At 33.0% G+C, this 25,909-nt stretch overlaps 1 protein-coding gene across 1 annotated transcript in view; it reads left to right on the top strand.

Annotated features, from left to right (window-relative positions):
- The window catches only part of LOC130663997 (ankyrin repeat domain-containing protein 50-like), a 141,698-nt gene that overhangs the window by 8,716 nt on the left and 107,073 nt on the right, over positions 1-25,909 (top strand). Inside the window, exon 2 of the mRNA XM_057463615.1 lies at positions 9,814-9,999. The gene's annotated coding sequence lies outside the window, so the exon portion shown is untranslated. The remainder of the gene's footprint in view (positions 1-9,813; positions 10,000-25,909) is intronic.

The following is a 25,909-nucleotide window of genomic DNA, read 5'->3' as shown; positions in this document are numbered from 1 at the left end:
CACTAGATTCCCATCGGAAATTTCCCGAGGAACACGATCGTGAAAGTACTTTAGCTGAGCAGTCGCTAGATTCGTCAGAATCAATCAAAAAGCCCCGGAAGATTGAAATAATTCAGGTCTTGCCGTTTCACTTCGTCTTTTGATTCTGATTTTTTTCGAAAATTAGCAGTTTGACACTAGTTCCCCATCGGAAATTTCCCGAGGAACACGATCGTGAAAGTACTTTAGCTGAGCCGTCGCTAGATTCGTCAGAATCAATCAAAAAGCCCCGGAAGATTGAAATAATTCAGGTCTTGCCGTTTCACTTCGTCTTTTGATTCTGATTTTTTTCGAAAATTAGCAGTTTGACACTAGTTTCCCATCGGAAATTTCCCGAGGAACACGATCGTGAACGTACTTTAGCTGAGCAGTCGCTAGATTCGTCAGAATCAATCAAAAAGCCCAGGACGATTGAAATAATTCAGATCTTGCCGTTTCACTTCGTCTTTTAATTCTGATTTTTTCCGAAAATTAGTTATTTGACACTAGATTCCCATCGGAAATTTCCCGAGGAACACGATCGTGAAAATACTTTAGCTGAGCAGTCGCTAGATTCGTCAGAATCAATCAAAAAGCCCCGAAAGATAGAAATAATTCAGGTCTTGCCGTTTCACTTCGTCTTTTGATTCTGATTTTTTCCGAGAATTAGCAGTTTGACACTAGTTTCCCACCGGAAATTTCCCGAGGAACACGATCGTGAAAGAAGTTTAGTTGAGCAGTCCCTAGATTCGTCAGAATCAATCAAAAAGCCCCGAAAGATAGAAATAATTCAGGTCTTGCCGTTTCACTCCATCTTTTGATTCTGATTTTTTTTTTAAAATTAGCTATTTGACACTAGTTTCCCATCGGAAATTTCCCGAGGAACACGATCGTGAAAATACTTTAGCTGAGCAGTCGCTAGATTCGTCAGAATCAATCAAAAAGCCCCGGAAGATTGAAATAATTCAGGTCTTGCCGTTTCACTTCGTCTTTTGATTCTGATTTGTTTCGAAAATTAGCAGTTTGACACTAGTTCCCCATCGGAAATTTCCCGAGGAACACGATCGTGAAAGTACTTTAGCTGAGCCGTCGCTAGATTCGTCAGAATCAATCAAAAAGCCCCGGAAGATTGAAATAATTCAGGTCTTGCCGTTTCACTTCGTCTTTTGATTCTGATTTTTTTCGAAAATTAGCAGTTTGACACTAGTTCCCCATCGGAAATTTCCCGAGGAACACGATCGTGAAAATACTTTAGCTGAGCAGTCGCTAGATTCGTCAGAATCAATCAAAAAGCCCCGGAAGATTGAAATAATTCAGGTCTTGCCGTTTCACTTCGTCTTTTGATTCTGATTTTTTTCGAAAATTAGCAGTTTGACACTAGTTCCCCATCGGAAATTTCCCGAGGAACACGATCGTGAAAGTACTTTAGCTGAGCCGTCGCTAGATTCGTCAGAATCAATCAAAAAGCCCCGGAAGATTGAAATAATTCAGGTCTTGCCGTTTCACTTCGTCTTTTGATTCTGATTTTTTTCGAAAATTAGCAGTTTGACACTAGTTTCCCATCGGAAATTTCCCGAGGAACACGATCGTGAAAGTACTTTAGCTGAGCAGTCGCTAGATTCGTCAGAATCAATCAAAAAGCCCAGGACGATTGAAATAATTCAGATCTTGCCGTTTCACTTCGTCTTTTAATTCTGATTTTTTCCGAAAATTAGTTATTTGACACTAGATTCCCATCGGAAATTTCCCGAGGAACACGATCGTGAAAATACTTTAGCTGAGCAGTCGCTAGATTCGTCAGAATCAATCAAAAAGCCCCGAAAGATAGAAATAATTCAGGTCTTGCCGTTTCACTTCGTCTTTTAATTCTGATTTTTTCCGAAAATTAGTTATTTGACACTAGATTCCCATCGGAAATTTCCCGAGGAACATGATCGTAAAAGTACTTTAGCTGAGCAGTCGCTAGATTCGTCAGAATCAATCAAAAAGCCCCGGAAGATTGAAATAATTCAGGTCTTGCCGTTTCAGTTCGTCTTTTGATTCTGATTTTTTTCGAAAATTAGCAGTTTGACACTAGTTTCCCATCGGAAATTTTCCGAGGAACACGATCGTGAAAGTACTTTAGTTGAGCAGTCCCTAGATTCGTCAGAATCAATCAAAATGCCCCGGAAGATAGAAATAATTCAGGTCTTGCCGTTTCACTTCGTCTTTTGATTCTGATTTTTTTCGAAAATTAGCAGTTTTACACTAGTTTCCCACCGTAAATTTCCCGAGGAACACGATCGTTAAAGAAGTTTAGTGAAGCAGTCCCTAGATTCGTCAGAATCAATCAAAAAGCCCCGAAAGATAGAAATAATTCAGGTCTTGCCGTTTCACTCCATTTTTTGATTCTGATTTTTTTTTAAAATTAGCTATTTGACACTAGTTTCCCATCGGAAATTTCCCGAGGAACACGATCGTGAAAATACTTTAGCTGAGCAGTCGCTAGATTCGTCAGAATCAATCAAAAAGCCCCGAAAGATAGAAATAATTCAGGTCTTGCCGTTTCACTTCGTCTTTTAATTCTGATTTTTTCCGAAAATTAGTTATTTGACACTAGATTCCCATCGGAAATTTCCCGAGGAACACGATCGTGAAAGTACTTTAGCTGAGCAGTCGCTAGATTCGTCAGAATCAATCAAAAAGCCCCGGAAGATTGAAATAATTCAGGTCTTGCCGTTTCACTTCGTCTTTTGATTCTGATTTTTTCCGAGAATTAGCTATTTAACACTAGATTCCCATCGGAAATTTCCCGAGGAACACGATCGTGAAAGTACTTTAGCTGAGCAGTCGCTAGATTCGTCAGAATCAATCAAAAAGCCCCGAAAGATAGAAATAATTCAGGTCTTGCCGTTTCAGTTCGTCTTTTGATTCTGATTTTTTTCGGAAATTAGCAGTTTGACACTAGTTTCCCATCGGAAATTTCCCGAGGAACACGATCGTGAAAGTACTTTAGCTGAGCAGTCGCTAGATTCGTCAGAATCAATCAAAAAGCCCCGAAAGATAGAAATAATTCAGGTCTTGCCGTTTCAGTTCGTCTTTTGATTCTGATTTTTTTCGAAAATTAGCAGTTTGACACTAGTTTCCCATCGGAAATTTCCCGAGGAACACGATCGTGAAAGTACTTTAGCTGAGCAGTCGCTAGATTCGTCAGAATCAATCAAAAAGCCCCGAAAGATAGAAATAATTCAGGTCTTGCCGTTTCAGTTCGTCTTTTGATTCTGATTTTTTTCGGAAATTAGCAGTTTGACACTAGTTTCCCATCGGAAATTTCCCGAGGAACACGATCGTGAAAGTACTTTAGCTGAGCAGTCGCTAGATTCGTCAGAATCAATCAAAAAGCCCCGGAAGATTGAAATAATTCAGGTCTTGCCGTTTCACTTCGTCTTTTGATTCTGATTTTTTCCGAGAATTAGCTATTTAACACTAGATTCCCATCGGAAATTTCCCGAGGAACACGATCGTGAAAGTACTTTAGCTGAGCAGTCGCTAGATTCGTCAGAATCAATCAAAAAGCCCCGAAAGATAGAAATAATTCAGGTCTTGCCGTTTCAGTTCGTCTTTTGATTCTGATTTTTTTCGGAAATTAGCAGTTTGACACTAGTTTCCCATCGGAAATTTCCCGAGGAACACGATCGTGAAAGTACTTTAGCTGAGCAGTCGCTAGATTCGTCAGAATCAATCAAAAAGCCCCGAAAGATAGAAATAATTCAGGTCTTGCCGTTTCAGTTCGTCTTTTGATTCTGATTTTTTTCGAAAATTAGCAGTTTGACACTAGTTTCCCATCGGAAATTTTCCGAGGAACACGATCGTGAAAGTACTTTAGTTGAGCAGTCCCTAGATTCGTCAGAATCAATCAAAATGCCCCGGAAGATAGAAATAATTCAGGTCTTGCCGTTTCACTTCGTCTTTTGATTCTGATTTTTTTCGAAAATTAGCTATTGTACGACTCATGATGCGAAGCATCTGGGATGTGCTTTATGATCGAAAAATTTAATTCGCCTCACTTCGGCAACTATTTCAATTATTATACCCTTGTTAGTTTACGGAATTGAGATATGTTGCATACTATTTTGAAGATAATTTAATAGAGATTAGTTCCATACTTTTCAAAAATTTATTTAATTTACTAAAAAAGGAAAAAACAACAAAATAGTCTGAAAAAATTTCCAGTCCGTCAAGTATGAAACCCGTAGACACAATAACTTACGAAAAAATGCAGTAATTGAATCAAATTTTTTTTTTTTTAATTCTTTGAAAGATTTGTAGATCCCCTATTGCTACTGGCTAGGTAATTCAGTGTCGTTCAATTACAATTAATAAAAGAATAAAAAGGCTGTATAACTATATCTATATATATCGATGTAAAATTAACATGGATGCCGATATATCTATACCTATACATTAGACGTACATGTATCCCACCAGGGGCGCTTGCGAATTACCATCTTAGCGTAGCTGTTTTTTTTTTTGCTAATTGGTAAGCCTGAATTGTTTCTGTTCAATTTTTTTTTATTTACATATATTTTTTTTGCTTTTGTTATTAATCGAGATATATTGAGTAGGTTCTTTCGTAATTATATAAAAAATACTAATATAATTTAAAAAAAAAAAAAAAAAAAAAAAAAAAAATTTAAGGAAAGAAACTTTTATACAATTTAAATTTATTCGTGCTTCCCGCCATTTTTTTATGATTATTTTATTATTTCATAATAAATGAGCATTATGAGTTGCGCACTTTTGGATTTTCCAAATTTTTTTATCGTCAAATTAAAAAAAAATAGTATAATTCCACATTTCTAGCTCTACGCATAACACCTGGGGCAAAATGGTCCAGCCGAAACTTCCGAAAAAATTATTTTTTCATATTTTTCGGCCGTTTCTCTATGTAAGAGGCAAATTTGGTCACTAAAAATTTATAAAAATTAAATTTTTTTTTTTAGTCAAATAAAGTAAAACTATAAAATTGATTTTTTTTTTCATTAAATAACAATTAGTAATTAAGGTAATCGAGAGTGAACGATTTATTACACCTTAAAAATTTTTTTTCGAGTAATATAAAACCAAAAATAGTTGTCAAGAGAAAGAAATACATTCTTAATGATAAAAACAATTTAAAAAAAAAAAAAAAAAACGAAAAAAAAAATTTTTTTTTTCAGAATTTTGGCATAATGTCCATAAATTTGTTCGAAATAGGACAAAAGTAAAGTGATCTTATGGTTCAAAGCCACAAAAAATAATAATTGGCTTAGGGGGGCCGCTCTGCCCCACCCTCCCCTATAGAAAGTGATATTTTTCCTATAAATATTTTCTTACGAGTGGTAACGTGGAAATTTTCGGTGTTTTTTCGCAAAAATAATTTTTTTTACATTTTAAATAAAAGCCGCTGGTATTTTCCACGGAGATTTGATGCACCCTTGCGCGTGATCAAGTATAGTCCCAGGGAAAAGTACACTGTTAGAAGTATTTATTTGAGCCAAATAAGATTTATTAATAGTTAATAAATGATTTATTAAATGAGATTTATTTGAGCCAAATAAGCCATTTCTTAATAGTTAATAAATGGCTTATTTGAATAGAAAGAAATGACACATGAAGTTCAGGTTATAACTTTGAATGGAATGAGTGTGATTGTTAGTAAAAATTTATTATAATATTTCATTTTTTTTATATCTTTTGTATAATAATTTTTATCTTCAATTAACATTAATTGTGTGCATTATTTTCTTTAAAAAAATAAAATTAAACAGTCCTATAAATTATTTGTCATAACCTTACTTAATTAACATCACGTGTCATTTCTTTCTATTCAAATAAGCCATTTATTAACTATTAAGAAATGGCTTATTTGGCCCAAATAAATCTCATTTAATAAATCATTTATTAACTATTAACAAATATTTATTTGGCTCAAACAAATACTTCTAACAGTGTAGCTTGCCCGGAAAACTCAACCCTTGTTGTTTGTCTGATGATCCGCCGTCGTGTGCATTTTTTTAAAATATTCCGATGTGTGGAAAGTAAAAAATAATTATTTAGCTCGAGATTTAACAAACAACCAGCACAAGATTATTAATTTCAGGCTTAAATAGGAATGGCGTTGCCATCAAATTATTTATCGATGCCTCTAGTAAATTATTCCGCTTAAAAAATGAATTTTTCCGCGAATAAAAACTTTTTTAAAATTTTATTTATTTTTCTCCAGCAATAGGATAAGCCGAAGATTTAGTATTTTGTCAAACGACCTCTATGAGACGACAATAGCGAGTGTAGTCTTCATTCGGTTATCGCTTTTCCCTTGTGTCTCTCGTCATTCGCCCTTCTGATTCTTATTCACATAACCAGAGTTACTCATTTCACACTTTATGTACCTTATATATATATATACATATAAATATATACATCCATACATGTTTGGTGCTCTCGAGAAAGTTTTAATGTATGGTAGTTACTACACTGTTAATATAACCATGCCAGTTGTGTCTTGAATAATCAAGTTTGTAATTTCACTGTCTATTGTTTTGAATATAAGGGATAAACCTTACAGATATTCAAGACAAAATTACCCACATAGCTTTAATTTTACTTCTCTACTAAGCACTGATTTTTATCAACAGTCAGATAAATATATAAAAACAATCCCTGTTTAAACAACTGAATTCGAGCGAATTAAAAATTTTAATTCTGTTATATTCTGTCAAATTCTGCAAAACAGAATTCAATTGAATTGAAAATTTGAATTTGAATTATAAAGAATAAAACCGATTTAAAAATTTCAAATTCGTTTTAATTCGGATTCAGTACCAGAAATTGAAGAATTATTTTCGAATTAATCAGAATTAAACCGAGAAGAATTATTTAAATTCGTTTTAATTTGGAAAAATTCGGGTTTTCCTGCCGAATTAGACAGAATACATTTTTAAGCTGGGTACCGAATTAACAGAATTCAAATGAATTAAATAGAATTAAAAATTTAATTCTGTTTAATTCGATCAAATTCAGTTGTTTAATCAGGGATATTTTCTCTCTTTTACTGCTCCTTAAACAAAATTAACAAAAAAAAAAAAGAAAATGCATAATGGTCATCCATAAAAAAAATTAAATTTGTCAATGAAAAATATTTTACCAAAAATTTTTCATTCCCTTTTTTATTTAATAAAAAATTCAAGCGAACCCCTTTTGTCTCCTTTACTTACACTGTAAAAAATCACCGGTGTGTCCAAGCGGTGTAGGTGTTAAAATTATCGGTGTTAAATTTACCCTCAAAAGCGGTGTGAAAATAACGCCGCCACCGGTGTAAATATTCTATACCGGTGTTAAAATAACGCCGCCACCGGTGTAGATATTTATTAACGGTGTTAAAATATTTTACTTTACCCTTCAGACGCAGTTTACCCCGCTTTTACACCGACTATCCCGCCTTTACACCGGTTTTACTCCACTTTTACACCGGTTACCCCGTTTTAACACCGGTTATTTTAACACCGGCGAATTACTCCTCCTACACCGATGTAATTTCATTTTTACAACGGGCGGAGTTAAAATGAGTCCATTTTTAACACCGCTCTTTTTACAGTGTACTGTAAAAAAAACTATTTATTTACATCATAATAATAAAATTATTTAAACAGTTTGTTCATGTCCCGTAACAATATTATTTTTATAAAACACTAAAGAACCACTTTACTCGATTGCACCTTGACCATTACACGGTTTTATTATCTACAGCGGTAGGAATTCCTCTTAGGAATTCAATGTCTCTACACTACATGTACACATGTACATATTATATATATATAAGAGGAAAAACGCAATAGAATTGTTGATTTCTTGAGCTGAAGGCGTCGTGACCCTACAATAGCTGTTTAGTGCAAGTTAACGAGCTGGTATTTTGAGATCATTACTGACCTACCTTTTTACGAGTTATGCAAATGTTAAGTATCATGAGCCGTCAATGTGGATGACTTGAGAGTCGCTTATATGTATAATACATTATTGAGCATACAGAGGCGCGGTTTAAAGATGCACGAAGCCAGATGTCTATTATATAGTTATATAGGCATTAAATATGTAATAAGCAGCTCGAGCTTATTCATCCGTTACATAAGGACACCGTTAATTTTATTTTTATCATTCAACCTCTCGATACTTTCTCCCGATCATCATCGCTGAACCGTAGGTCCGCTCTTTAGAGTTAACTGGGCTCGTTTTCATCAGATCGCCGCTAATCGACTCGTTATTTTTTATATCAAATAAAAATAAAATAAAAACAGTCCAGCTTAATGCGTTTTTAAAAGAGATAGCTGATATTTTTTCGACATCAGTGTCACCAATGAAGTTAACTCGGCATGACAGATGATAAATCACATAGCAAATAAATAGGATTATCTTATCCTCATTATTTCGTCTGGTAAAAATTAAACGAAGAAGGAAAAGACGAAAAGAAATATAAGAGCGAGAGTTCCGCAGACTAACGAGGCAATTAGTAACAACGAGGTCGCGAGAAATATCGCAACTCCGTGCTTTGGATCAAGATAGATTCTCTCGCGTGTAGGAGAAAAAGGTTATATATCCGCGAATTCATCTTGTCACTTTTATTAAGACAAATTAAACGTTCCCTTACGATATCAAAGCCCACTCACTACCTTCAGGATCTTTTTCTCTTAATCTTTATTCTTAATTTTTAACTCTTTATCTGTTATACTTTTTATTAAATTATCTTGAGGGTAATTTTTTACTGAGACGAAAAAAAGTTTAACCCGTAGGTTGGCCAGCTGCCCGGTGAAAAAATTTTACCGGCCAGAATTTCTGGTAAAAATATGTCATTTGCACTCAGTAGTCGCGACACAATAGAGTGGACTACAGTACAAAGTTTGACAAATAACTCAAATAAAATAAAACTGAACTGAACTTTGCCTGGAGACTAACAAGGACCTCGTGCTACGTGACATTGAAAATTAAATTCCCGGGTCTAAATAATTTATAAAAAAAAAAAATTTGGAAAATCCAAAAGTGCACGCCTCGAACGCTCATGTTATGTTTTTTTTTTTAAAGTTAAATTTCGAATAAAATTGAATATCCCGCTCTTTTCCCATAGAAATTTCCATGGTAAATATACGGTAATAAAAGTAAAAAAAAAAAAATAAGGAGAACATTCCTAATAAAAAATGGCGGCAGTGTGTGTTTGTTTACATGTAAGATAGCCGGTTTTAACCGTAATGATTTATTTTTAAAAAAACGAGAAGGCCTACAGTAGTGATTTTCGAAAGGAACCTTCTTTGCTTATTTCTGAAAATTTTGAAAAAAAAATTAAGTAGTTTCGTCAAGTCGTTCTCGAGATATCCGTACCACGCCGTTTTTTTTAACCACAGACTAATGGACGTCCACGATAAATTTTTTTTAATGAACTATTTTTTATATTAATACATATTAGACAAATTAAAAAAAGTATCAGGATTATTTATTAGTGTTTCAGCTTTATATTGATGTGTTTTTCATAATGTGTAAGAGTAATAGAAAAAAAATATATGCACTTTAATGAGTGGAAATCGTGTGACCTTGACAGGTCGGTTATAAAGCACAACCTCTCCGCTTCGCTTCCGAGGCGTGCAATATCAGACACCATGTCAAGCTTTTTTCGAAGTCAACAGACTAGATTACATATTCATTGGTCATTTATTATTATTTATTATTTGTGGCTTTGTCTGGATTAATATCAAACTAGACGACTAATATTGAAACTATCCTGTGATTCAGAACTGAAACCCTAGAAGAAGGGACGCGCGACAGCAGCAGGTGGAGAAGGATGATTGGACTATGGAGGCGGTTCTGATGGAGGAGTACATACTGAATGAAGGAGGGTTGTTTCAAGCCCGTATTTATACACCCGGGAGCAGAACCCGCTGCACCGCGAATACACCGACGACGCATAGTACGAGTTAGGTGAGTACAAATGGACTCTAGAGTGAAAAGTTGTTTCAAAGCGTCTAGTCCGACAATAGACTCGGCAAAAGAAGGGAAAAAAACGTCCACGAGATTGGAATGAATAGTATATATACATATATATGTATGTATATGCAGGAGACGGAAATAAAAAAGAGATACTCTGGCAGCAGAAAAGGTAGAGAAGTTGAATAAAAAGTAAAATAAAATACGCGATTCCGCCCTCGAGCATCACCGACTTCAATGCCAAGGTTCTACTCTTCTGCTCTTCTCTAGGTCGATAATACTCGTCGGAGATCTCGAAAAAAAGCTAGCCTTTTACTATTTTATTCACATACTGCGGAAAAACGTGGATGTCGCGCAAATGAAAAGAAACCGTTTTTATTGTATAGTACATACTGTTAAATTGTACAATTGTATTCACAGCATGCCTACCTACTCAACCCACACTTTCATTATTATATTAGACATATATATAGCTCACTTTTTGTTCATACTGTCAATTCAACGAGATCGATTGCTCCGGAACGATAACTCCTCCTGGATGTAATGTAACATCGATATTCTCGTTACCGTACGTGGAATTTCATAAAATGTCAAACGAATATCACTTACTCGCTATTTATTTTATTTCCATATATTATTTTTCCGCTGCGCACATTCCGCGTGCCATTACAATGTATCTAAATATCGCACGAATAGAATTTTTGTTGATGCATATTTATAAAGTCCCGGGTTAGTCGAGTGTATTCTGGTATTTTCATATAAAAATTATTGTATTCAACTTTCGAAATACTTTTTTTTTCGTTTTATTTTCAGTGTGTACTTTTTTCACTTTGAATTTGCCCAATTGGTTATTTTCCCGGGTCCCTTTGTGCCTCAAAGGGATCACCGAGTTGACGATTTTTGTGACGGAATAAATTCAATTGCGGGTACATTACGTTTGTAGTCAACTTTGTAGGTATTGTGGAAGCCATTTCTTTGATGTGTTAAGAATTATGGTCTCGAGAAAGCTTAGGAATAACAAATTTTTCGACTGATAAGAAACCGTTTATTGCGCTGTCTTTAGAGTTTTTTGACATTTTGTGCATAAGTACGCACGTACACTGTAATAAATTAGCGGAGTGAATGCGGAGTTAATCCGGAGTAAATGCGAAATTAAAAAATGTGAAATTCACTCAAGAGGAGTTTAATTTAATATTAAAACTCCGAATCGGAGTGAATGCAGATTTATATAAAATCCAAATCACTCCGCTGAAAAAATAAACTCCCCATTTACTCGGTATGCCGAGTGATTTTTTTTCAAACTCCGGAATTCCGAGACACGGAGTCAATTTGGATTTAAATAAAATCCGTAATCACTTCGAATTCACTTTCAATTTTGTACAGTGTATGAATTGATGATTTCACTGACTCTAATTGGTCGATTTAAATGAGAAATTAGCCACTGTCTAGGTTTCAATGAATTTTTGAATCAATAGGTTTGATAGTTCCCGAGTTGTGTCAAAGAAAAATATAATAAAAAATTCCATTTTCTATATTTTTTATTTTGAATTCGGTTGTTTTGTCCCAACTCGGTTGAAAACAATGTAAAGTATTTTTTTCTTCCTTATAGTCAACGTTTTTCTTGTCATGCCTTATTCTAACAACCCGCAAAGTCCTCGAAAACAAAGTATGCATAATGATCTTGAATATATACGGAAGAATTTCAAGAAAAGTTTGAATATTTTTATTTTATTTACATACTCCCGTTAGAATCACATATTTTTCAATTACTCAACAACGGAGTTTAAAAAAAAAAAAAAATGAATAAAAAAATAGGTTTCATTCAGACGCGAAATATTTGTCAAAGAACATATAGATGATAAATGTTGAATTTAATAAATTGGATTGCCGGAATATAATTTACGTGATTGAATTTCAATCGTCATATATTCTTTTACCATGACGTTATACCGTGGCGATCATCAACAGCCATCATCCGATTTATACAATCTCGCACAGATGCTTTTGATTGGGCACTTTATCGGTACAGCGCCAACGATAATGGAATAATATAACGCCCGGTAGATCCAACGTTTGGACATTTCATGTCTCTAGTTAAATCGTCTCCCTCTTTTGCACTTACTCTCTCTCAATTTTCTCATATACTTTTTTCTCGCACAGTATTTTTTTTACTTTTATATCATCAAGCTGATCGAGTCTCGCGTGACTATCACAATATTGCGAATTCTGTTCGGGATAATCGAGTTTGCGCATCACTCGTACTATCATCGAGTGGAAAAAACTAAATTATATTTATCATCGTACTATTAATCAAATGTTATTTTATTTATTCAGTATAATTTATTTTATCATCTTGTCAGTTGATTAAAAATTATCATTTTTTACAACAGGAGAAATTTTAAATATTATACAGAAAAAAAGGATTTCTTAGTGAGAGAAATTTTGATTTGTCCCGGAAAAATTTTTACTTGCCTCAAGAAATTTTTTGAATTATAAATTGAAAACTTAAAATTTCTTGGAGCAAGAATAAATTCTTTTAGAGCAAGAAAAAATTTTCTGAACCAAGAAATTTTTTCTTGTCTTAAGAAAAATTTTGTTTTCAATTTATAACACAAAAAATTTCTTGCGCCAAGAAATTCTTTTTTTCTGTGTAGCGGCTGGGGTAAAATTGGACGTGTAAGAAAAATTAATTTTTGAATTCTTATTACGGTAAATTTTTAATTATCAATGAAAAAAAATTTAAGAATATCGCATTTTGCCCGGATCTTTTCTAAAGTTTTATGTGTTGACATAAAATTAATGACATTTGCTTATATGTTCATAAAAATCAAGAGATAAATTTTGACTGAAGTTACAGAAGTTATCAAAGTGCGTCGAAACTCTAAACGAACACACGGATGATATCATGAATCCAAATTTCCCGTTAACGTTTCCTGGATAAAGGTCCAAGCTTTACTTGTCGGTCCAATCACTTCGCTCGCTTTGATCTTACCCGCACTTGATTAGTGCGCATCAGTCAAAAGGTATCAGCGGCATTAAAAAACAAAAAGAAAAAAAAAATAATAATAATAATAAAAAGTAAACTTTTTAAGGCAGCCGATTGATACTCTGCTTAATAATCAGCTTTGGCTCTCAGCACTTTTCAACTTAAGCTTTTTAAGTTTTATTTTTTTCGTAAATGAGCGCTCTGTCAGATTATATCATTGAATTTTCAATCATATTTAAAATATTACAGGCTTGCTAGTACTCGGACTGGCTTTTTTTTTATCTCCAACGTTATTATACCGAGGAAAGTTATTTTCATTCACCATCGCCATACATTTGAGCGGCATTTCAGCATTCAATTTTATACAAACGAGCCTAGTGGATTCCGCTCAAAGGGATTAATAATTTTCAATCGATCACATGAATATTTCAATCAATCCTCTCTTTCTCTTCCTCTCTTCAACTTTTTTTTCACCCCGTGGATATTAAAATTATGTTTTAATACAAATGAATTGAAAGTACACATTACAAAGGGTAATTTTTGTGTCAATATTTGCATATTAAATTACATTATTTGTAAATCCATAAAATAAATATAAATTTATTCATATTCATACCGAAACTGAATATGAAATTCAATTAAACAGTCATTTAAAATTTATATAATAAAATAATTCGCGATAAAAAATTCAACATACATTTAAAAAAATTAATTATTAATTAAAATTCAAATTAACTCTTAATATATTTTCGCGCAAGTAATCACACTATCGTTAATCAGATTAAAATCCATTAATCCTTAATAGAACGATATCACGAATTAATATTAATAGAAAATATATATATTAACTTTCTCTAAATTATCTTAATGAGACGGAATTGCTTCCTATTATTACTTTGCTCATCAATAAAAATAATCATAAACTTTCTTCGCGTGTCTGGGATAAATAATTTATCAGTTATTAATAAAGCATCCATTGATGCCGATCAATCTGCCAGCAAGTCTTATAATAGAAATAATAAATAGATAAAAGTGAGTTGTTTGAATAACGATTTAAGATGAATAAAAAAATATAACCGCATAATGAAACTGAAATACGTGAGATTGCGTGCTGACAGAATTCAAGCGATGACGGATATCGATTTATTTCCGGCCGCAATGAAATCACAATGTCTCTAAGTGGTCATATCCCGGCAATACCGGTTCTTCATAGTAACTGATAATCGCTCAGTGTCTACTATTTCATAGTTCAATTTTTTTATATATAAATTTATCAATCTATAATCTATAAATTTAATTACCTTTCTTTACATTAAATCATCATGCAGCAATTAATTCTTTTTTATATATAGGAGTAGGGGGGGGGGGGGGCAAAACGGGATACTTAACGAAAAATTTAGTTTTTAGGGACATACATATCGTAAATTGGCTTCATTTTGATTCTATTTGAAATAAATATAACGAATTTTAGACTGCCATCAGAAAAAAAATTTTTATTTTCTGCGGACAAAATGGGATACCCCAAAAAAAAGTAATTTTTTTTTTTTTTTTTTTAAGTGAATAAAATTGATGTAATAATTTCTTTCTAAATTGATGTAAGTAATAAAATTTACTCTCAACATATTTTTAAAGAAGTTTTTCCTTGTTATTTCTTTTCAAAATTTGAAATTGGCGCCAATATTATACTTTTCACAAAAAATATAAAAATGTTTTTTTTTAGCTTTTAATAGTGTAAAATGATACTAGATGTCATTTTTGACCATTTTCGAAAGTTTTTCGAGAAAAAAAAATTTTGAGGGTATCCCATTTTGCCGGCCTGTCCCGTTTTGCCCCCCCCCCCCCTTCCCCTATATATAATTGAGGTGTGCAAATAATGTTCGAATCAAATACATAGTTTGAAAAATTTTGATTTGTCAGTTTTCAAATAATCCGCGGATTTTTTAAATTCGAATCAAAATTTTTTGTTTGAATTTTGAATACGCGAAAAAAAAAATTTCTTGCGACGAGAAAAAATTTTTTTCTCACTTCAAGAATTTTTTGGTTTTCAATTTATAGTATGAAAAATTTTTTGAGGCAACTAAACATTTTTTTGGGACAAGCAAAATTTTCTTGCACCAAGAAACGCTTTCTTTCTGTGTACAAAATTTTTATCTCACCTGTAAAATTATAAAAAAAATTTATTTTGATTGAAATTCGGATCGAATAAAAAAAATAATCTATACATATACATATTTTTGTCCGTTGCTGAGTAAGTTTGAACCGTGGTTTATAAATAAAAAAAATCACCAGACATTAACAATCAATTTTAAATAATTTACGTGGGTATAAAAAAAAGATGAATTGAAAGAGACCCTCGTAGAAATGTAAGTCATGACTTATCGCAGTTGAGCCAGATATTATTATATTTAATAGCAATGGATCATTTAGTGTCGCAGGAGTTTCCGGCGTTGCGTGAAATTAGAGAGGAATTAGAGAGAGCGTGAGTTGTAAACCCCTTGGAGGGTTTCGCTGGCAAGTTCTGCGGTTAGCTATATATGTACATATATATGTATTTGTGAATAAGTGAAGGCCTGTTATGTGTGAAGGTACAGAGCGCGATAGGCTGGCGCCAGAGAAAGACAGCCGGAGTAAAAGAGAGTGAAATAAAACGAGAGTATAAGGGCCTACGACCCCTCGATCAATATCCCATCCAGTGGCGTAGCATGAAAAACTATTTATTTTCAGTAACAACTCCAGCTCCTCTATTATATCTAATCCAATGTTCCGTAGCTCGTAATCATACCCGACATGCCACTTTAACAATTTTATAATTTAAAACAATTTGTACATTATTTTGTTTCCTACCTGCCCGCGGTCGAGAAAAATCCAGTACCTGAGTCATGATCGCGTCACGCTCTCGCTTAATTTTCTATTGTGTGGCCTACATATAATCGATTACTATTTCCATCATATTTTATTTCATTTTATTTATCCGTCCCAGTATGATTGGAAATTACCTTCTGTAAATTTATTTATATTCTATCAAGATAATAACATTGTCAATTGTGATTGACTATGCATCCGTGGAAACGTTTGATCAATCGAGAAACCGAGAAAGCTAATACATATATCACATCCACCCTTTTAATAACTTTGTTTCTACACAATTTTCTATATTGATATTGATATCGATATGTTGGAGGCATGAAAGTAGACGTTGATCTTGATGTACCGGAATAATTACCGCGTTATTAGCGATAGATTTATTACTATGGACGTGTTGTATGTTGTTGGAATAGAGATTTGCTGATTGAGCTATTACAAGAAACTAAAATCGCTACAGTCTGGTGGAATTGGACATAAAAATAATAATATTTCCCGGTCGTTAACTCATGCAATGGATCTCTCGTTCGAGCTGGCCAGTGCATCATATTCCGGGTCTTCAATATCCGTTATAACATCGAGAATGCATCAGAGCAAGAGCGGCGTCGGCGAGTCCGTCAGCACTCGGCATATGCACTCACGGATATTAAAAAATTCAACTGCGGGATATGAATCGTGCTCATCATGTCAAACTGAATAAATATCTACACATATTTATATATATATGTATATGTTACATTCAATTGTTGACTTTTAAAATTATTTTGACCGATGCCGGTTGCAAATATTTATAAAACCATGATGGAAATTAATAATCATAATGATTTTTCACTCCCACATAAATATTTAACTTAACTCGGCCCTTTGTAGTGCGGAGAATAGAGGACTTTTGAATACGCGTTAATATTTTATTTCGCGATTGGGTCTGCGGTCAATCGGTGATGAAATTTTGTCGTATATAGACCCGATGAATTATCGGCAATCGCTAGTCGGCGGTTAACACACTATGTGTGAATCAATTTGGCTGACTCTACACATTAATTTACGCGTGTACTATTCAATGTCTGGATACGAATACATTAATGTAAATTGATCAATTAAACGTCGGATCCATTATTGCGGATTAATGAAAATATAACCGAGTAAACAGAGTTAATGTTTGCACGAGAAAAATGATAAAAAGTTATCTCGTTTTCTTTTCGATTGTCGACAGTTATTTTTAGAGTTGAGCCCTGCACGTGCTGGACAATTGTGACTCTGTTTGCTGGGCAGGAGCTTAGTTGGAGATGCATAATGTATTCAGAATGTCGTTTTTTTTTATCTTTTGCTTCTCTGGCAGTCGGTTCTCTCGATATTCAAGGGCTCGCCCAGCGAAAATGGTCCAAACTCTGTCACTGACGAGCGACCTTTGTTTTATATATATATATATTTTTGTTCTGTCAGGATTGTACCGTGAATATCTATCCGTCTCGATTGAACGGGCAGTTATTGTCACAGCAGATCCTTTACTAGTATATAGATATATAAAATTACGAAAGAAGGAAAAGAAAAGGACGAAAAGATTAAGATGGGACACAGAATAAATAATGGATTTAACTTGTCCTCGCACTTAAATTTACGCTATTGGCTCATTCATTTTTATACCCTATCATGGAATATCCATACCATCATCACAATATAGATTGAGTCATGTAATTTTTCTCACGTTTCAACTGTCGTTTTTTTTTCTCGCGATTTCGTTGATCTGCGTCAAAATTACACGGAAAAAATAAAACTAGAATAGTTACAGAATAAAATGTAAAAACAAGCTCGTCATATTAAAAATTACAAAAGTTAAAATGCATACTGTAATTTTTTAATTTTATCCTGTAAAAAATTTGTTGCAAATTAAGCAGTAATATTTACAGTTTGGAAATGTAAATCGAACACAACAAAATTTAAAGTTCTTTTCTTTAAAAATCATTTATTCCTTTTTAAAACTGTAAAAATTACAGTTTAGCCGTTGTGTAAAAATTAAAGTATCAAATAAGAAAATTTTTTGAGTGGTTCGAGAAGATTTACAGTGCGGGTATTCAATTATGAACCTTGATGTAGAAAATGGAACTATTACATCTCACACTGTGATTTTTAAAATTTCTATATCAAATATCATCAATGCCTTAGCAATCGAGAACTTTTATTATTTAAAATGTAAAAATAGTAAAACTACATTTTAAGATAACAAAAGTTGCTTAAGCCAAGAGAAAAAATTTCTTGGAAGAAAAGATCGATATAGAGAAAGGGAAAGTCACCAGTGTTAGGCAGCAGCAGTGGGAGTAGTTCGATGCTCGCCACGAGATCGCGCCCACCAGTTGTAGTGTCCCTGGTAAGAAACTTATTTCAGAAGTGTTATATTCCATCGTTGGAAGGATTTCGTAGTGGGATCTATCACTATTTATACTAGATTATTGAAAAGAATAAACACAAATATTACTAACTGAAAATATAAAATTTACAGTTTATAGTGGCAATATCGTTATTTTGAGTAACAAGTTTTAAAAATTTTAACGTAAAACTTGCTGAGAAAAACTGTAAGTTTTAAAACTACTTGAATGATACTTTGATAATTTTCATCAAATATTACATTGTGAGAAAGTAAACTTAATAAATTTTCAAACGGTAATAATTCATACTTAAAATGTAAAACTTATTAATTGAAAAAAAAATTTTTAATTAGATATTTGATGGAATAAAATACTTTTATTATTTTTTATAACTCTTTGTACAGTTAATTTCTGTTTATTTTAATAAATATAGATGACAAAAAAGAGCTCTCAAAACGTTCCAACACGCTTCTCATATCTGTTCCGGATCAACTTCCGGAATCGGGTGTTTTTCAAGCCTTCGTAATGCGGTGTGAGTATTCCAAAGGATACTGAATATTCTATTTTTAGTGTTATGTGCCGTTTTTTTTTGTAAAATGCATATTTTATCATGTTTCCATTGCCAGCTTTTCTAAATCGAATGGAAAATCGATGGCCCTGAACTTGGACATCAAATTCTTGGTCGAAGCTAGAAATGGACTTCGGTAATCTGTCAAAATTTCGTGTCTTTAGATCCAAATGCATGACATTTCGTTTTAAAACTTCAAGGTTCATATGTATATTCGTCTATATATATATTTTTAATAAAAAATATCGATTGTATTAAACAAAACAATTGGAAAGAAGTTTTTTTGTTTACAATCAGATCGAACTCGATTTCGTACTCGGGGAAGCCTCGTGGGAGCTATAGAGTTTGAATTACTTCATGAACGTGACTCATTCATTGTACATTGAAGATATTCGATCGTCACATATATATATGCATGCATATATGCATACATTTATAGATTTTACATTTACGGAAACTCACATTACATTCATATTCAAGTCATATTATCCAATGAATTTTCAATGTATAACTATACTTAATATAAGAGCCGAAGAGTTTTAAAACAGCGTAATATAATGATATCATTAAAACGTCAATGCATGAATAATAAGATGGTCATTAAAAAAATAATGTATCATCATAAGTTTTATAATTTATTACGAGTGTGTTGGGCATAAAATGAATGTTTACGCAGACGTGTAAATGAATTACTAAGCATAAAAGGTTAAAAATATGTGACATTATGTATACTAATATGTACACATATATATAAAAGCACTCGCGTGTTTATCACTTAACATTAGAAGCCGTAGGTGAAAGAGTTGCTCGACGTTGACAGTTAGTACGTAACCCAATAACAACTTTATTAGGGTTGTCTGTGTGCATGGCACACGTGTCTGACCCTCTGACATTCCAACCCTCCAAGAGGCACTTTGGACAGCGGCAGGCATGCGAGTAGCCTCTGTCAGGTTCAACGCAATCATCGACTAACGTACTTTGCTATGATAGACACAAACAATACACTAATTACTAATTCCCTGCTATTTTCATTAATTTACAGCAGTGACCTCCATCGGGGTATTTATTCAATTACGGATATTTTAATTGAAGGATTTTTTATCATGATCACGAGCGATGAGCGGATTCGTTAAATCGAGGCTCTGATTTTTTATTCATTTAAAATTACGTAATATAATCGAGGGGTTCATGCCACAGTTATTTTATTAAAAATTAAAAAGGAGTTTTATTTAATGAAAAATATTTACAAGACCACTCGTCGGATATTCGAGTATTTATTTTATAATTTAAATCAAAAATTTTATTTAAAAAGCTATTGGTAAAAATAACTAAATACATTTTTCGGTAATTAAAATTTTTGAGTAATTATTTTTTATCGATTTCGCGGGTTCAAAAATATTTAATATAATTTACTTGCAACATTTTACAAATATAAGTAATTTAGTATGGTAATTAAAATAATCAATAGGAATTTTTTAATTAAACGATAACGCGGTTTGCAGTAGACGAACACAGAATAACCTAGATTTTTATTGCTAGGAAAAGTTTTATCAAACCACTTATTGGAATTTTTATAAATAGAGTAGAGTAGATAGGGTACACGAGAATTGTGGAATCTCGTGTAAGCGAATGCTAAAGCACATTACGTAATATTATGTAGGTGGTTTAAACTTCGGGTTTCGAAATAGGTAAACCTTAATGTTCCGTGGTCGAATTCTCTTGAGGTCAATTTTATCTGACACAACAAAAGCACTAATAATTTTTACGTCCCGCCGCAGTACACGCTCATACTAAAATATATTGTGTGGGTGTATGCATGTATATATATTATGTATACATTATACATATATAATCAACGTTATCCGGTTATCTATCGCAAAAGCCTCCGATCTACCCGAAACCCGAACGCCGTGTGTATGATTTAATAAGTCAATAACCAATAAATTACTGGAAATGCTTCCGCCTATTCTTGTTCATATATATATACATATATATTTATATACATGTGTTAAGGGTTGGAGTGTCGGGGTTTAGACAAAGGCTAGATATTACCACATCCCTCGGTTATAGTGAACCTCAGCCTCAAGTTGCCTTTGCGAAAACCGCAAAATCCATCGAGAGCCGCTTATTTAGCAATGCGGAAACGTTCGTCCAGGCAAATAAACGAGACATAACTCTAATACAGCGCTAAATAAACCAATATATATCTATATACCTACATAAACTTTAGTATTCTCCAGATGTGTAACACAAACAAAACCGTCTGTTTCTTCCACTTTCCATTCCTTACTATTATTGATTCAACAAACTTCGCTTCTCCGCCCATCCACTATCGTGATTCTTGTGTTTTAAACTTTGGATGCATTTATTTTATGCTCCGTTGATTTTATGCAATTTATTTAACAGTTTTTTTAAAATCGAGTTATGGATTTTTCGATCGATAGAAAATATATGAATTTGTTTGTTTTAATTTCATTTGTCTGATGTAAACAATAAGGCGATGCAAATTTGATCTCTCGAATGCGAATAATTTATTTTTACTTGACGGATTTTTTAAAATTACTCGATAGAGCAGAGTGAGGTGCGTTCACTCTCATTAAAATCGATGTTTTTAATCTTTGTAAGCGACCTCAAGAGCTTACATATATTCCGCTTCTGCATAGTTTCATATATATATAGATCGAGGGTTTTTAATATTTATTAATGCACTTTGAATAAATGACGAAGTCGAGATGAATGATAAAAGCGGGTAAAAATTATGAAAAATCATGTGTTTGTGAAAAAGCGTAGACTAGAGCAAGACTATTGAGGCCGAGACTCGTAATTGTCTTAGCTTCGAACTTGTCATAAAATTTATCAAGAGTGTCACCGAAGCGAAACGGGCCTCAAGGGAAATGTCCAGATTAAGGGACATAAAACTTTTGAAAATGTAATAAACCTAGGACATCCTCCTCAGGAACTTGTAGAGATGAAAAAGTAAAACTCTTGTTAGTTACAGAGTCTCAACTTACCGTAGTTCCTTTCTAGTTACTATTCAGTGTATGACTTTTTTTTTTTCTCAAAAGATATCGCATTACTCGTGTCATAAAGACGTGCTACAATAAAAAATTAAGTTTTATAAAAAAAAGCACATGCTAAAAGATTTTTTTCTAAAATACTTGTCAGAGACATGGCTCATTTGTCTTTGACGAACGTAAAGTTAAGGTTACTTCATTTGCTTATAATTTTTTTTCATTTTTTTCTTTCATTCTCTCATCTTTTACCCACTTGTACCTGTCGTCATTGTTATGCTGCTTACATCTTGACTATTTATAAACACAATGCGCGTACCGAGTGAGAGTCGAGATTGTTTGAGGTACTTTTTCCTTAGTTTCTTTGCTTTTTCTTCAGGCTAGCTTCTATTCGGGGATGGAAAAGTTGTGTTTTGGATACTCATTAAGTTAACCCTCGTATATTTTCTCTGATTTTACTCTGTTTTCTTTTGAATTTGATTTTTTTAACTTCCCGCCATAAAATTTAAAATTTTAAAAAATATTTATTTCGATCACTTTAATTACAAAATTCACTACATTGCCATAGGGTTTTTCCGGAAGGCTTGTCTGATACCCCCAAGGCCTCTAATCATCCAACGGACGCCTTAATTTTGGCCAGGATTTTTCTTCCGCGTCGATAATCACAATTTAAAATATTTGAAAAAAAAAAATAATAATGAGGCTCCGCGAAAAAGACGGCGCATTGCTTTTAATAAGCCCCGTTCCAGCTTAATTACTTGGGCATTTAATTGCATCAACTTTGTCTGAGATTCGAGCCAAAACACTTAATTGGTACTGCTCTCACTGGCTATTTTATAAACTTTCTCAAGACGACTTATAGAATTTATTTTTTAAATTTTATTTTTTTTATTTTTACTACTATCCGATTATACTAAAAAGTATAATGAGAAAACTTTTCAAGGCCTGAATTTTATTAATTTATTTTTAATAAATTACTCAAAATAATTTCATTAAAATTACTTCCTTTGTATTTTTGAAATCTCTTTTATGAACATTTACAATCGATAATTAGTAAATCCGTCTTATCATTAATTCTTGAAACAATAAAAATATTTTTTTTGTTTTTTAAATACAATTCGACTTCTGATACTTGAAAAATAGAACTACTTTTTTTTTAACACCGTTTTCGGGGTTAAATTTAACACCGATAACCTTAACACCGGGATAGGATCGACTTAGACATTTTTTTTTTTTATAGAGATGTCTGCATATATTTAAATAAAAATTGTGATTTAAAATAGGGGTGAAAAATTCACAACGTCATTAAGCTTGTAGCCGACCTTATTTTTACTGCAGAGAACATGCTTGAGTGGTAAAAAAGATATAATTCTCAATTAGGCGAGTTTATGACTGGCCGCGAGCTGGCAAGCTCATTGGCTCCCATACAAACTGTACACGAGTAGAGTGTATGTTACCTCCATCCTCTATTCTCCATCGGTTATTCTTCTTTTGGACGCCTCATCCACTCCGTACCTTTCCTCTCATTTATCTAAATCATGCCACAAACTAAATTGAGACATGATCCTCTGTAAACATACCGCTGAAAATTATCCATTCAAATATTTACACCACAAAAAGACGCCGAGAGCTAAATGAACAAGAGTAAAAAAATATTTTAAATCCCATTGAATTTTTTTATTGTACTTAAGCTTGTGTACTAGCTCCATTTTACTTAAGTAAATCTATTGTCCCGTTATAAAAACCGCCGACTTAGCTCCAGAAAAACAATCAAATTAATCCGCAATTAAAGTTTAACCCGTGGCAATGGAGAAAAATCACGTTCGCGTGTCTCTATTAAGTCTTACACAGAAGATTAAATAAAAAAATAAAGTCGTAAAGTACAGAAGTATACGTGACTTTTCTATGATACTCCAATCGACTTAAATAGCCGTAAAATAAAGACATAAATTCTGAAGCAATATTTTCCGAGCAACATGAAACTGCTTTCTTGGATACGCAGCACTGAAAACCTATCGTATTTTATGTTGCACGAAATCTTTATGCTGTACCGAGATGGAATTGAAGATAATTATTATCGTAGACAAGAAGCTGGCCGATGGACGCCACCACCTGCAAGTAAACTTACATCCCGGGGTGGTTTAGTTACGGTCTGAGGTTGAATGAAAAGTGATCTGGTTGACGGTTACAGTCTTGCTATATATGTGGGATAAACTTTACGGACGTCAGAGCTGGTTTACTTTACCTTTGACTTTAACATCCGTGGACCAAAGTAATAGACACTGAATGTCCACGTGTCCTTGCTCTCTAATCGTTATTTACGGACGTATTTACTTTTCTGCTTAAATATTTACCTTTTAATATTAATTAGTGTAATGATAACGCGACTAAATAAATTATTTGACGGTTAAGTTGACTGGGTAAATTAACTCGTCTGTTAAATTTAATTACGATTTAATTATCAAAGCAAAGTAACGAGCGTAAATCTGTAAATTAAAATACAACTCCTTTCAGAAGCAATTGTATTTTTTTTTAATTTTTCAAGTTTTTTTTCGGAGTAATTTTTGAGGGAATGTAAATTTTATTTCACTGATAAAAAAATTGACTTGATTCAAGAGAAAAAATCTTGAACCAAGAATACCATTTTGAAGAAAATGATTTTCTTGAGTTAAGAGAAAAACTTCTTGAGCCAAGAAATTATTCTTGGTTCAAATAAATTTCTCTTCGTTCAAGAATTTTTTCTTTTGACTCAAGAAAATCATTTTCTTCAAAATGGTGTTCTTGGTTCAAGATTTTCGCTCTTGAATCAAGTCAACTTTTTTATCAGTGTTTAATTCTTGATAATTTTTATTTCTCGTAATTTTTTTGTGAAGGACAGAAATAAATTACGACGATTAAATAAATAAAAAGTTCGCTTGGCATTGACTCCGTGATTCGTAAATTTTTTATCAAAATTAAATATTTTTTAAGGTTTTTAAAATATAATCTCGATAGTGATACCGGAAAAATCGATAGAAATTACGTGTATTGGGTGAATGAGTTGAATAGAGTAACTGTGAATTGAAAGCTGAGATTGTTACCGCCGGTAAGATTTACCAGAGGCAAGTTTAAAGTGTCCTGGACCTCGGATCGTCCTTTAAAGGCTGTCAGGTTGAAGATATCACGTGCGAAGCTAACACGTCCCGGGGGGTAATACTTTTTCGTGTGGATGTGTGTGTATAGTCATCTGGAGGTACAGTCACGTTCATTGGACGTAATATAAAGCTGTGTTTGTGTGTCGAAGATGTAGCTGATGCCGTAGAATCCAGTTTCTTCCATAAGTTTCATGAATTGGCTTTTTTCATCTGCACTTGTGTTTGGATATTTACGTGGCGGATAAATATTTTGTTTCTATTCAGATAAACTACGGAGATTTTTTTTTGTCGGTGATAAAAAATTTACAGTCCACGTTTTCAAACTCAGCTCGCAGATATTTTATGTATAAATATTGATAATTCATATTAATCATATCTATGAATTAAATATGTCGGCAAGTTCCGGGTTTGAGTTAAAATTGAATAGAAGTGTTTTATTAAAATTTATAAAATCTATTTTTGAAAATGCTGATGATTTGTTAGAATAATTTGTGGCCCGATTGCGGAATATAAAAAGTTGTATAGATGCAAGAATGTGAGGAAGTCACAAAAATAAATATTGTAATTTTTGTAAAGGAGTTGATGGAGAGAAAAAAAAGTGAAATGTCTAGCCCGCGTCAGCGGCATCGCGAGTATAAATCGACTCCGAAAAAGTGTATAGGAGGGAACGGCGTGTGAATGGTTGTGGTTAACGTGGAAAAGCTTGCAAGCTACCTCGGTGGTAAGGTACAAGAAAAATTGTTTACGTTACACGAGATTCGAGCTGAATCGACTCACAGACTCGGTGATAAATATAAGGTATTTATTAAACTGATAGGTGTAGTAAATGATTCGCGAGTAAAAAATATCGTGACATCAAACAATTATTTGACATTGCAAAATGATGTTAAATAATTTCCAAGTCAACAAACAAATTTATCTACACTTCATTTGATGTCTGTAAAAAGTTTGTGCACAGGCCAAAAATTTCCATAGAAAAT

This window comes from Microplitis mediator, chromosome 2 (genome assembly GCF_029852145.1).
Source record: "Microplitis mediator isolate UGA2020A chromosome 2, iyMicMedi2.1, whole genome shotgun sequence".
NCBI lineage: Eukaryota > Metazoa > Arthropoda > Insecta > Hymenoptera > Braconidae > Microplitis > Microplitis mediator.
Note: the sequence above shows the minus strand (reverse complement) of the source record. Positions and strands in the feature narration are given on the sequence as shown.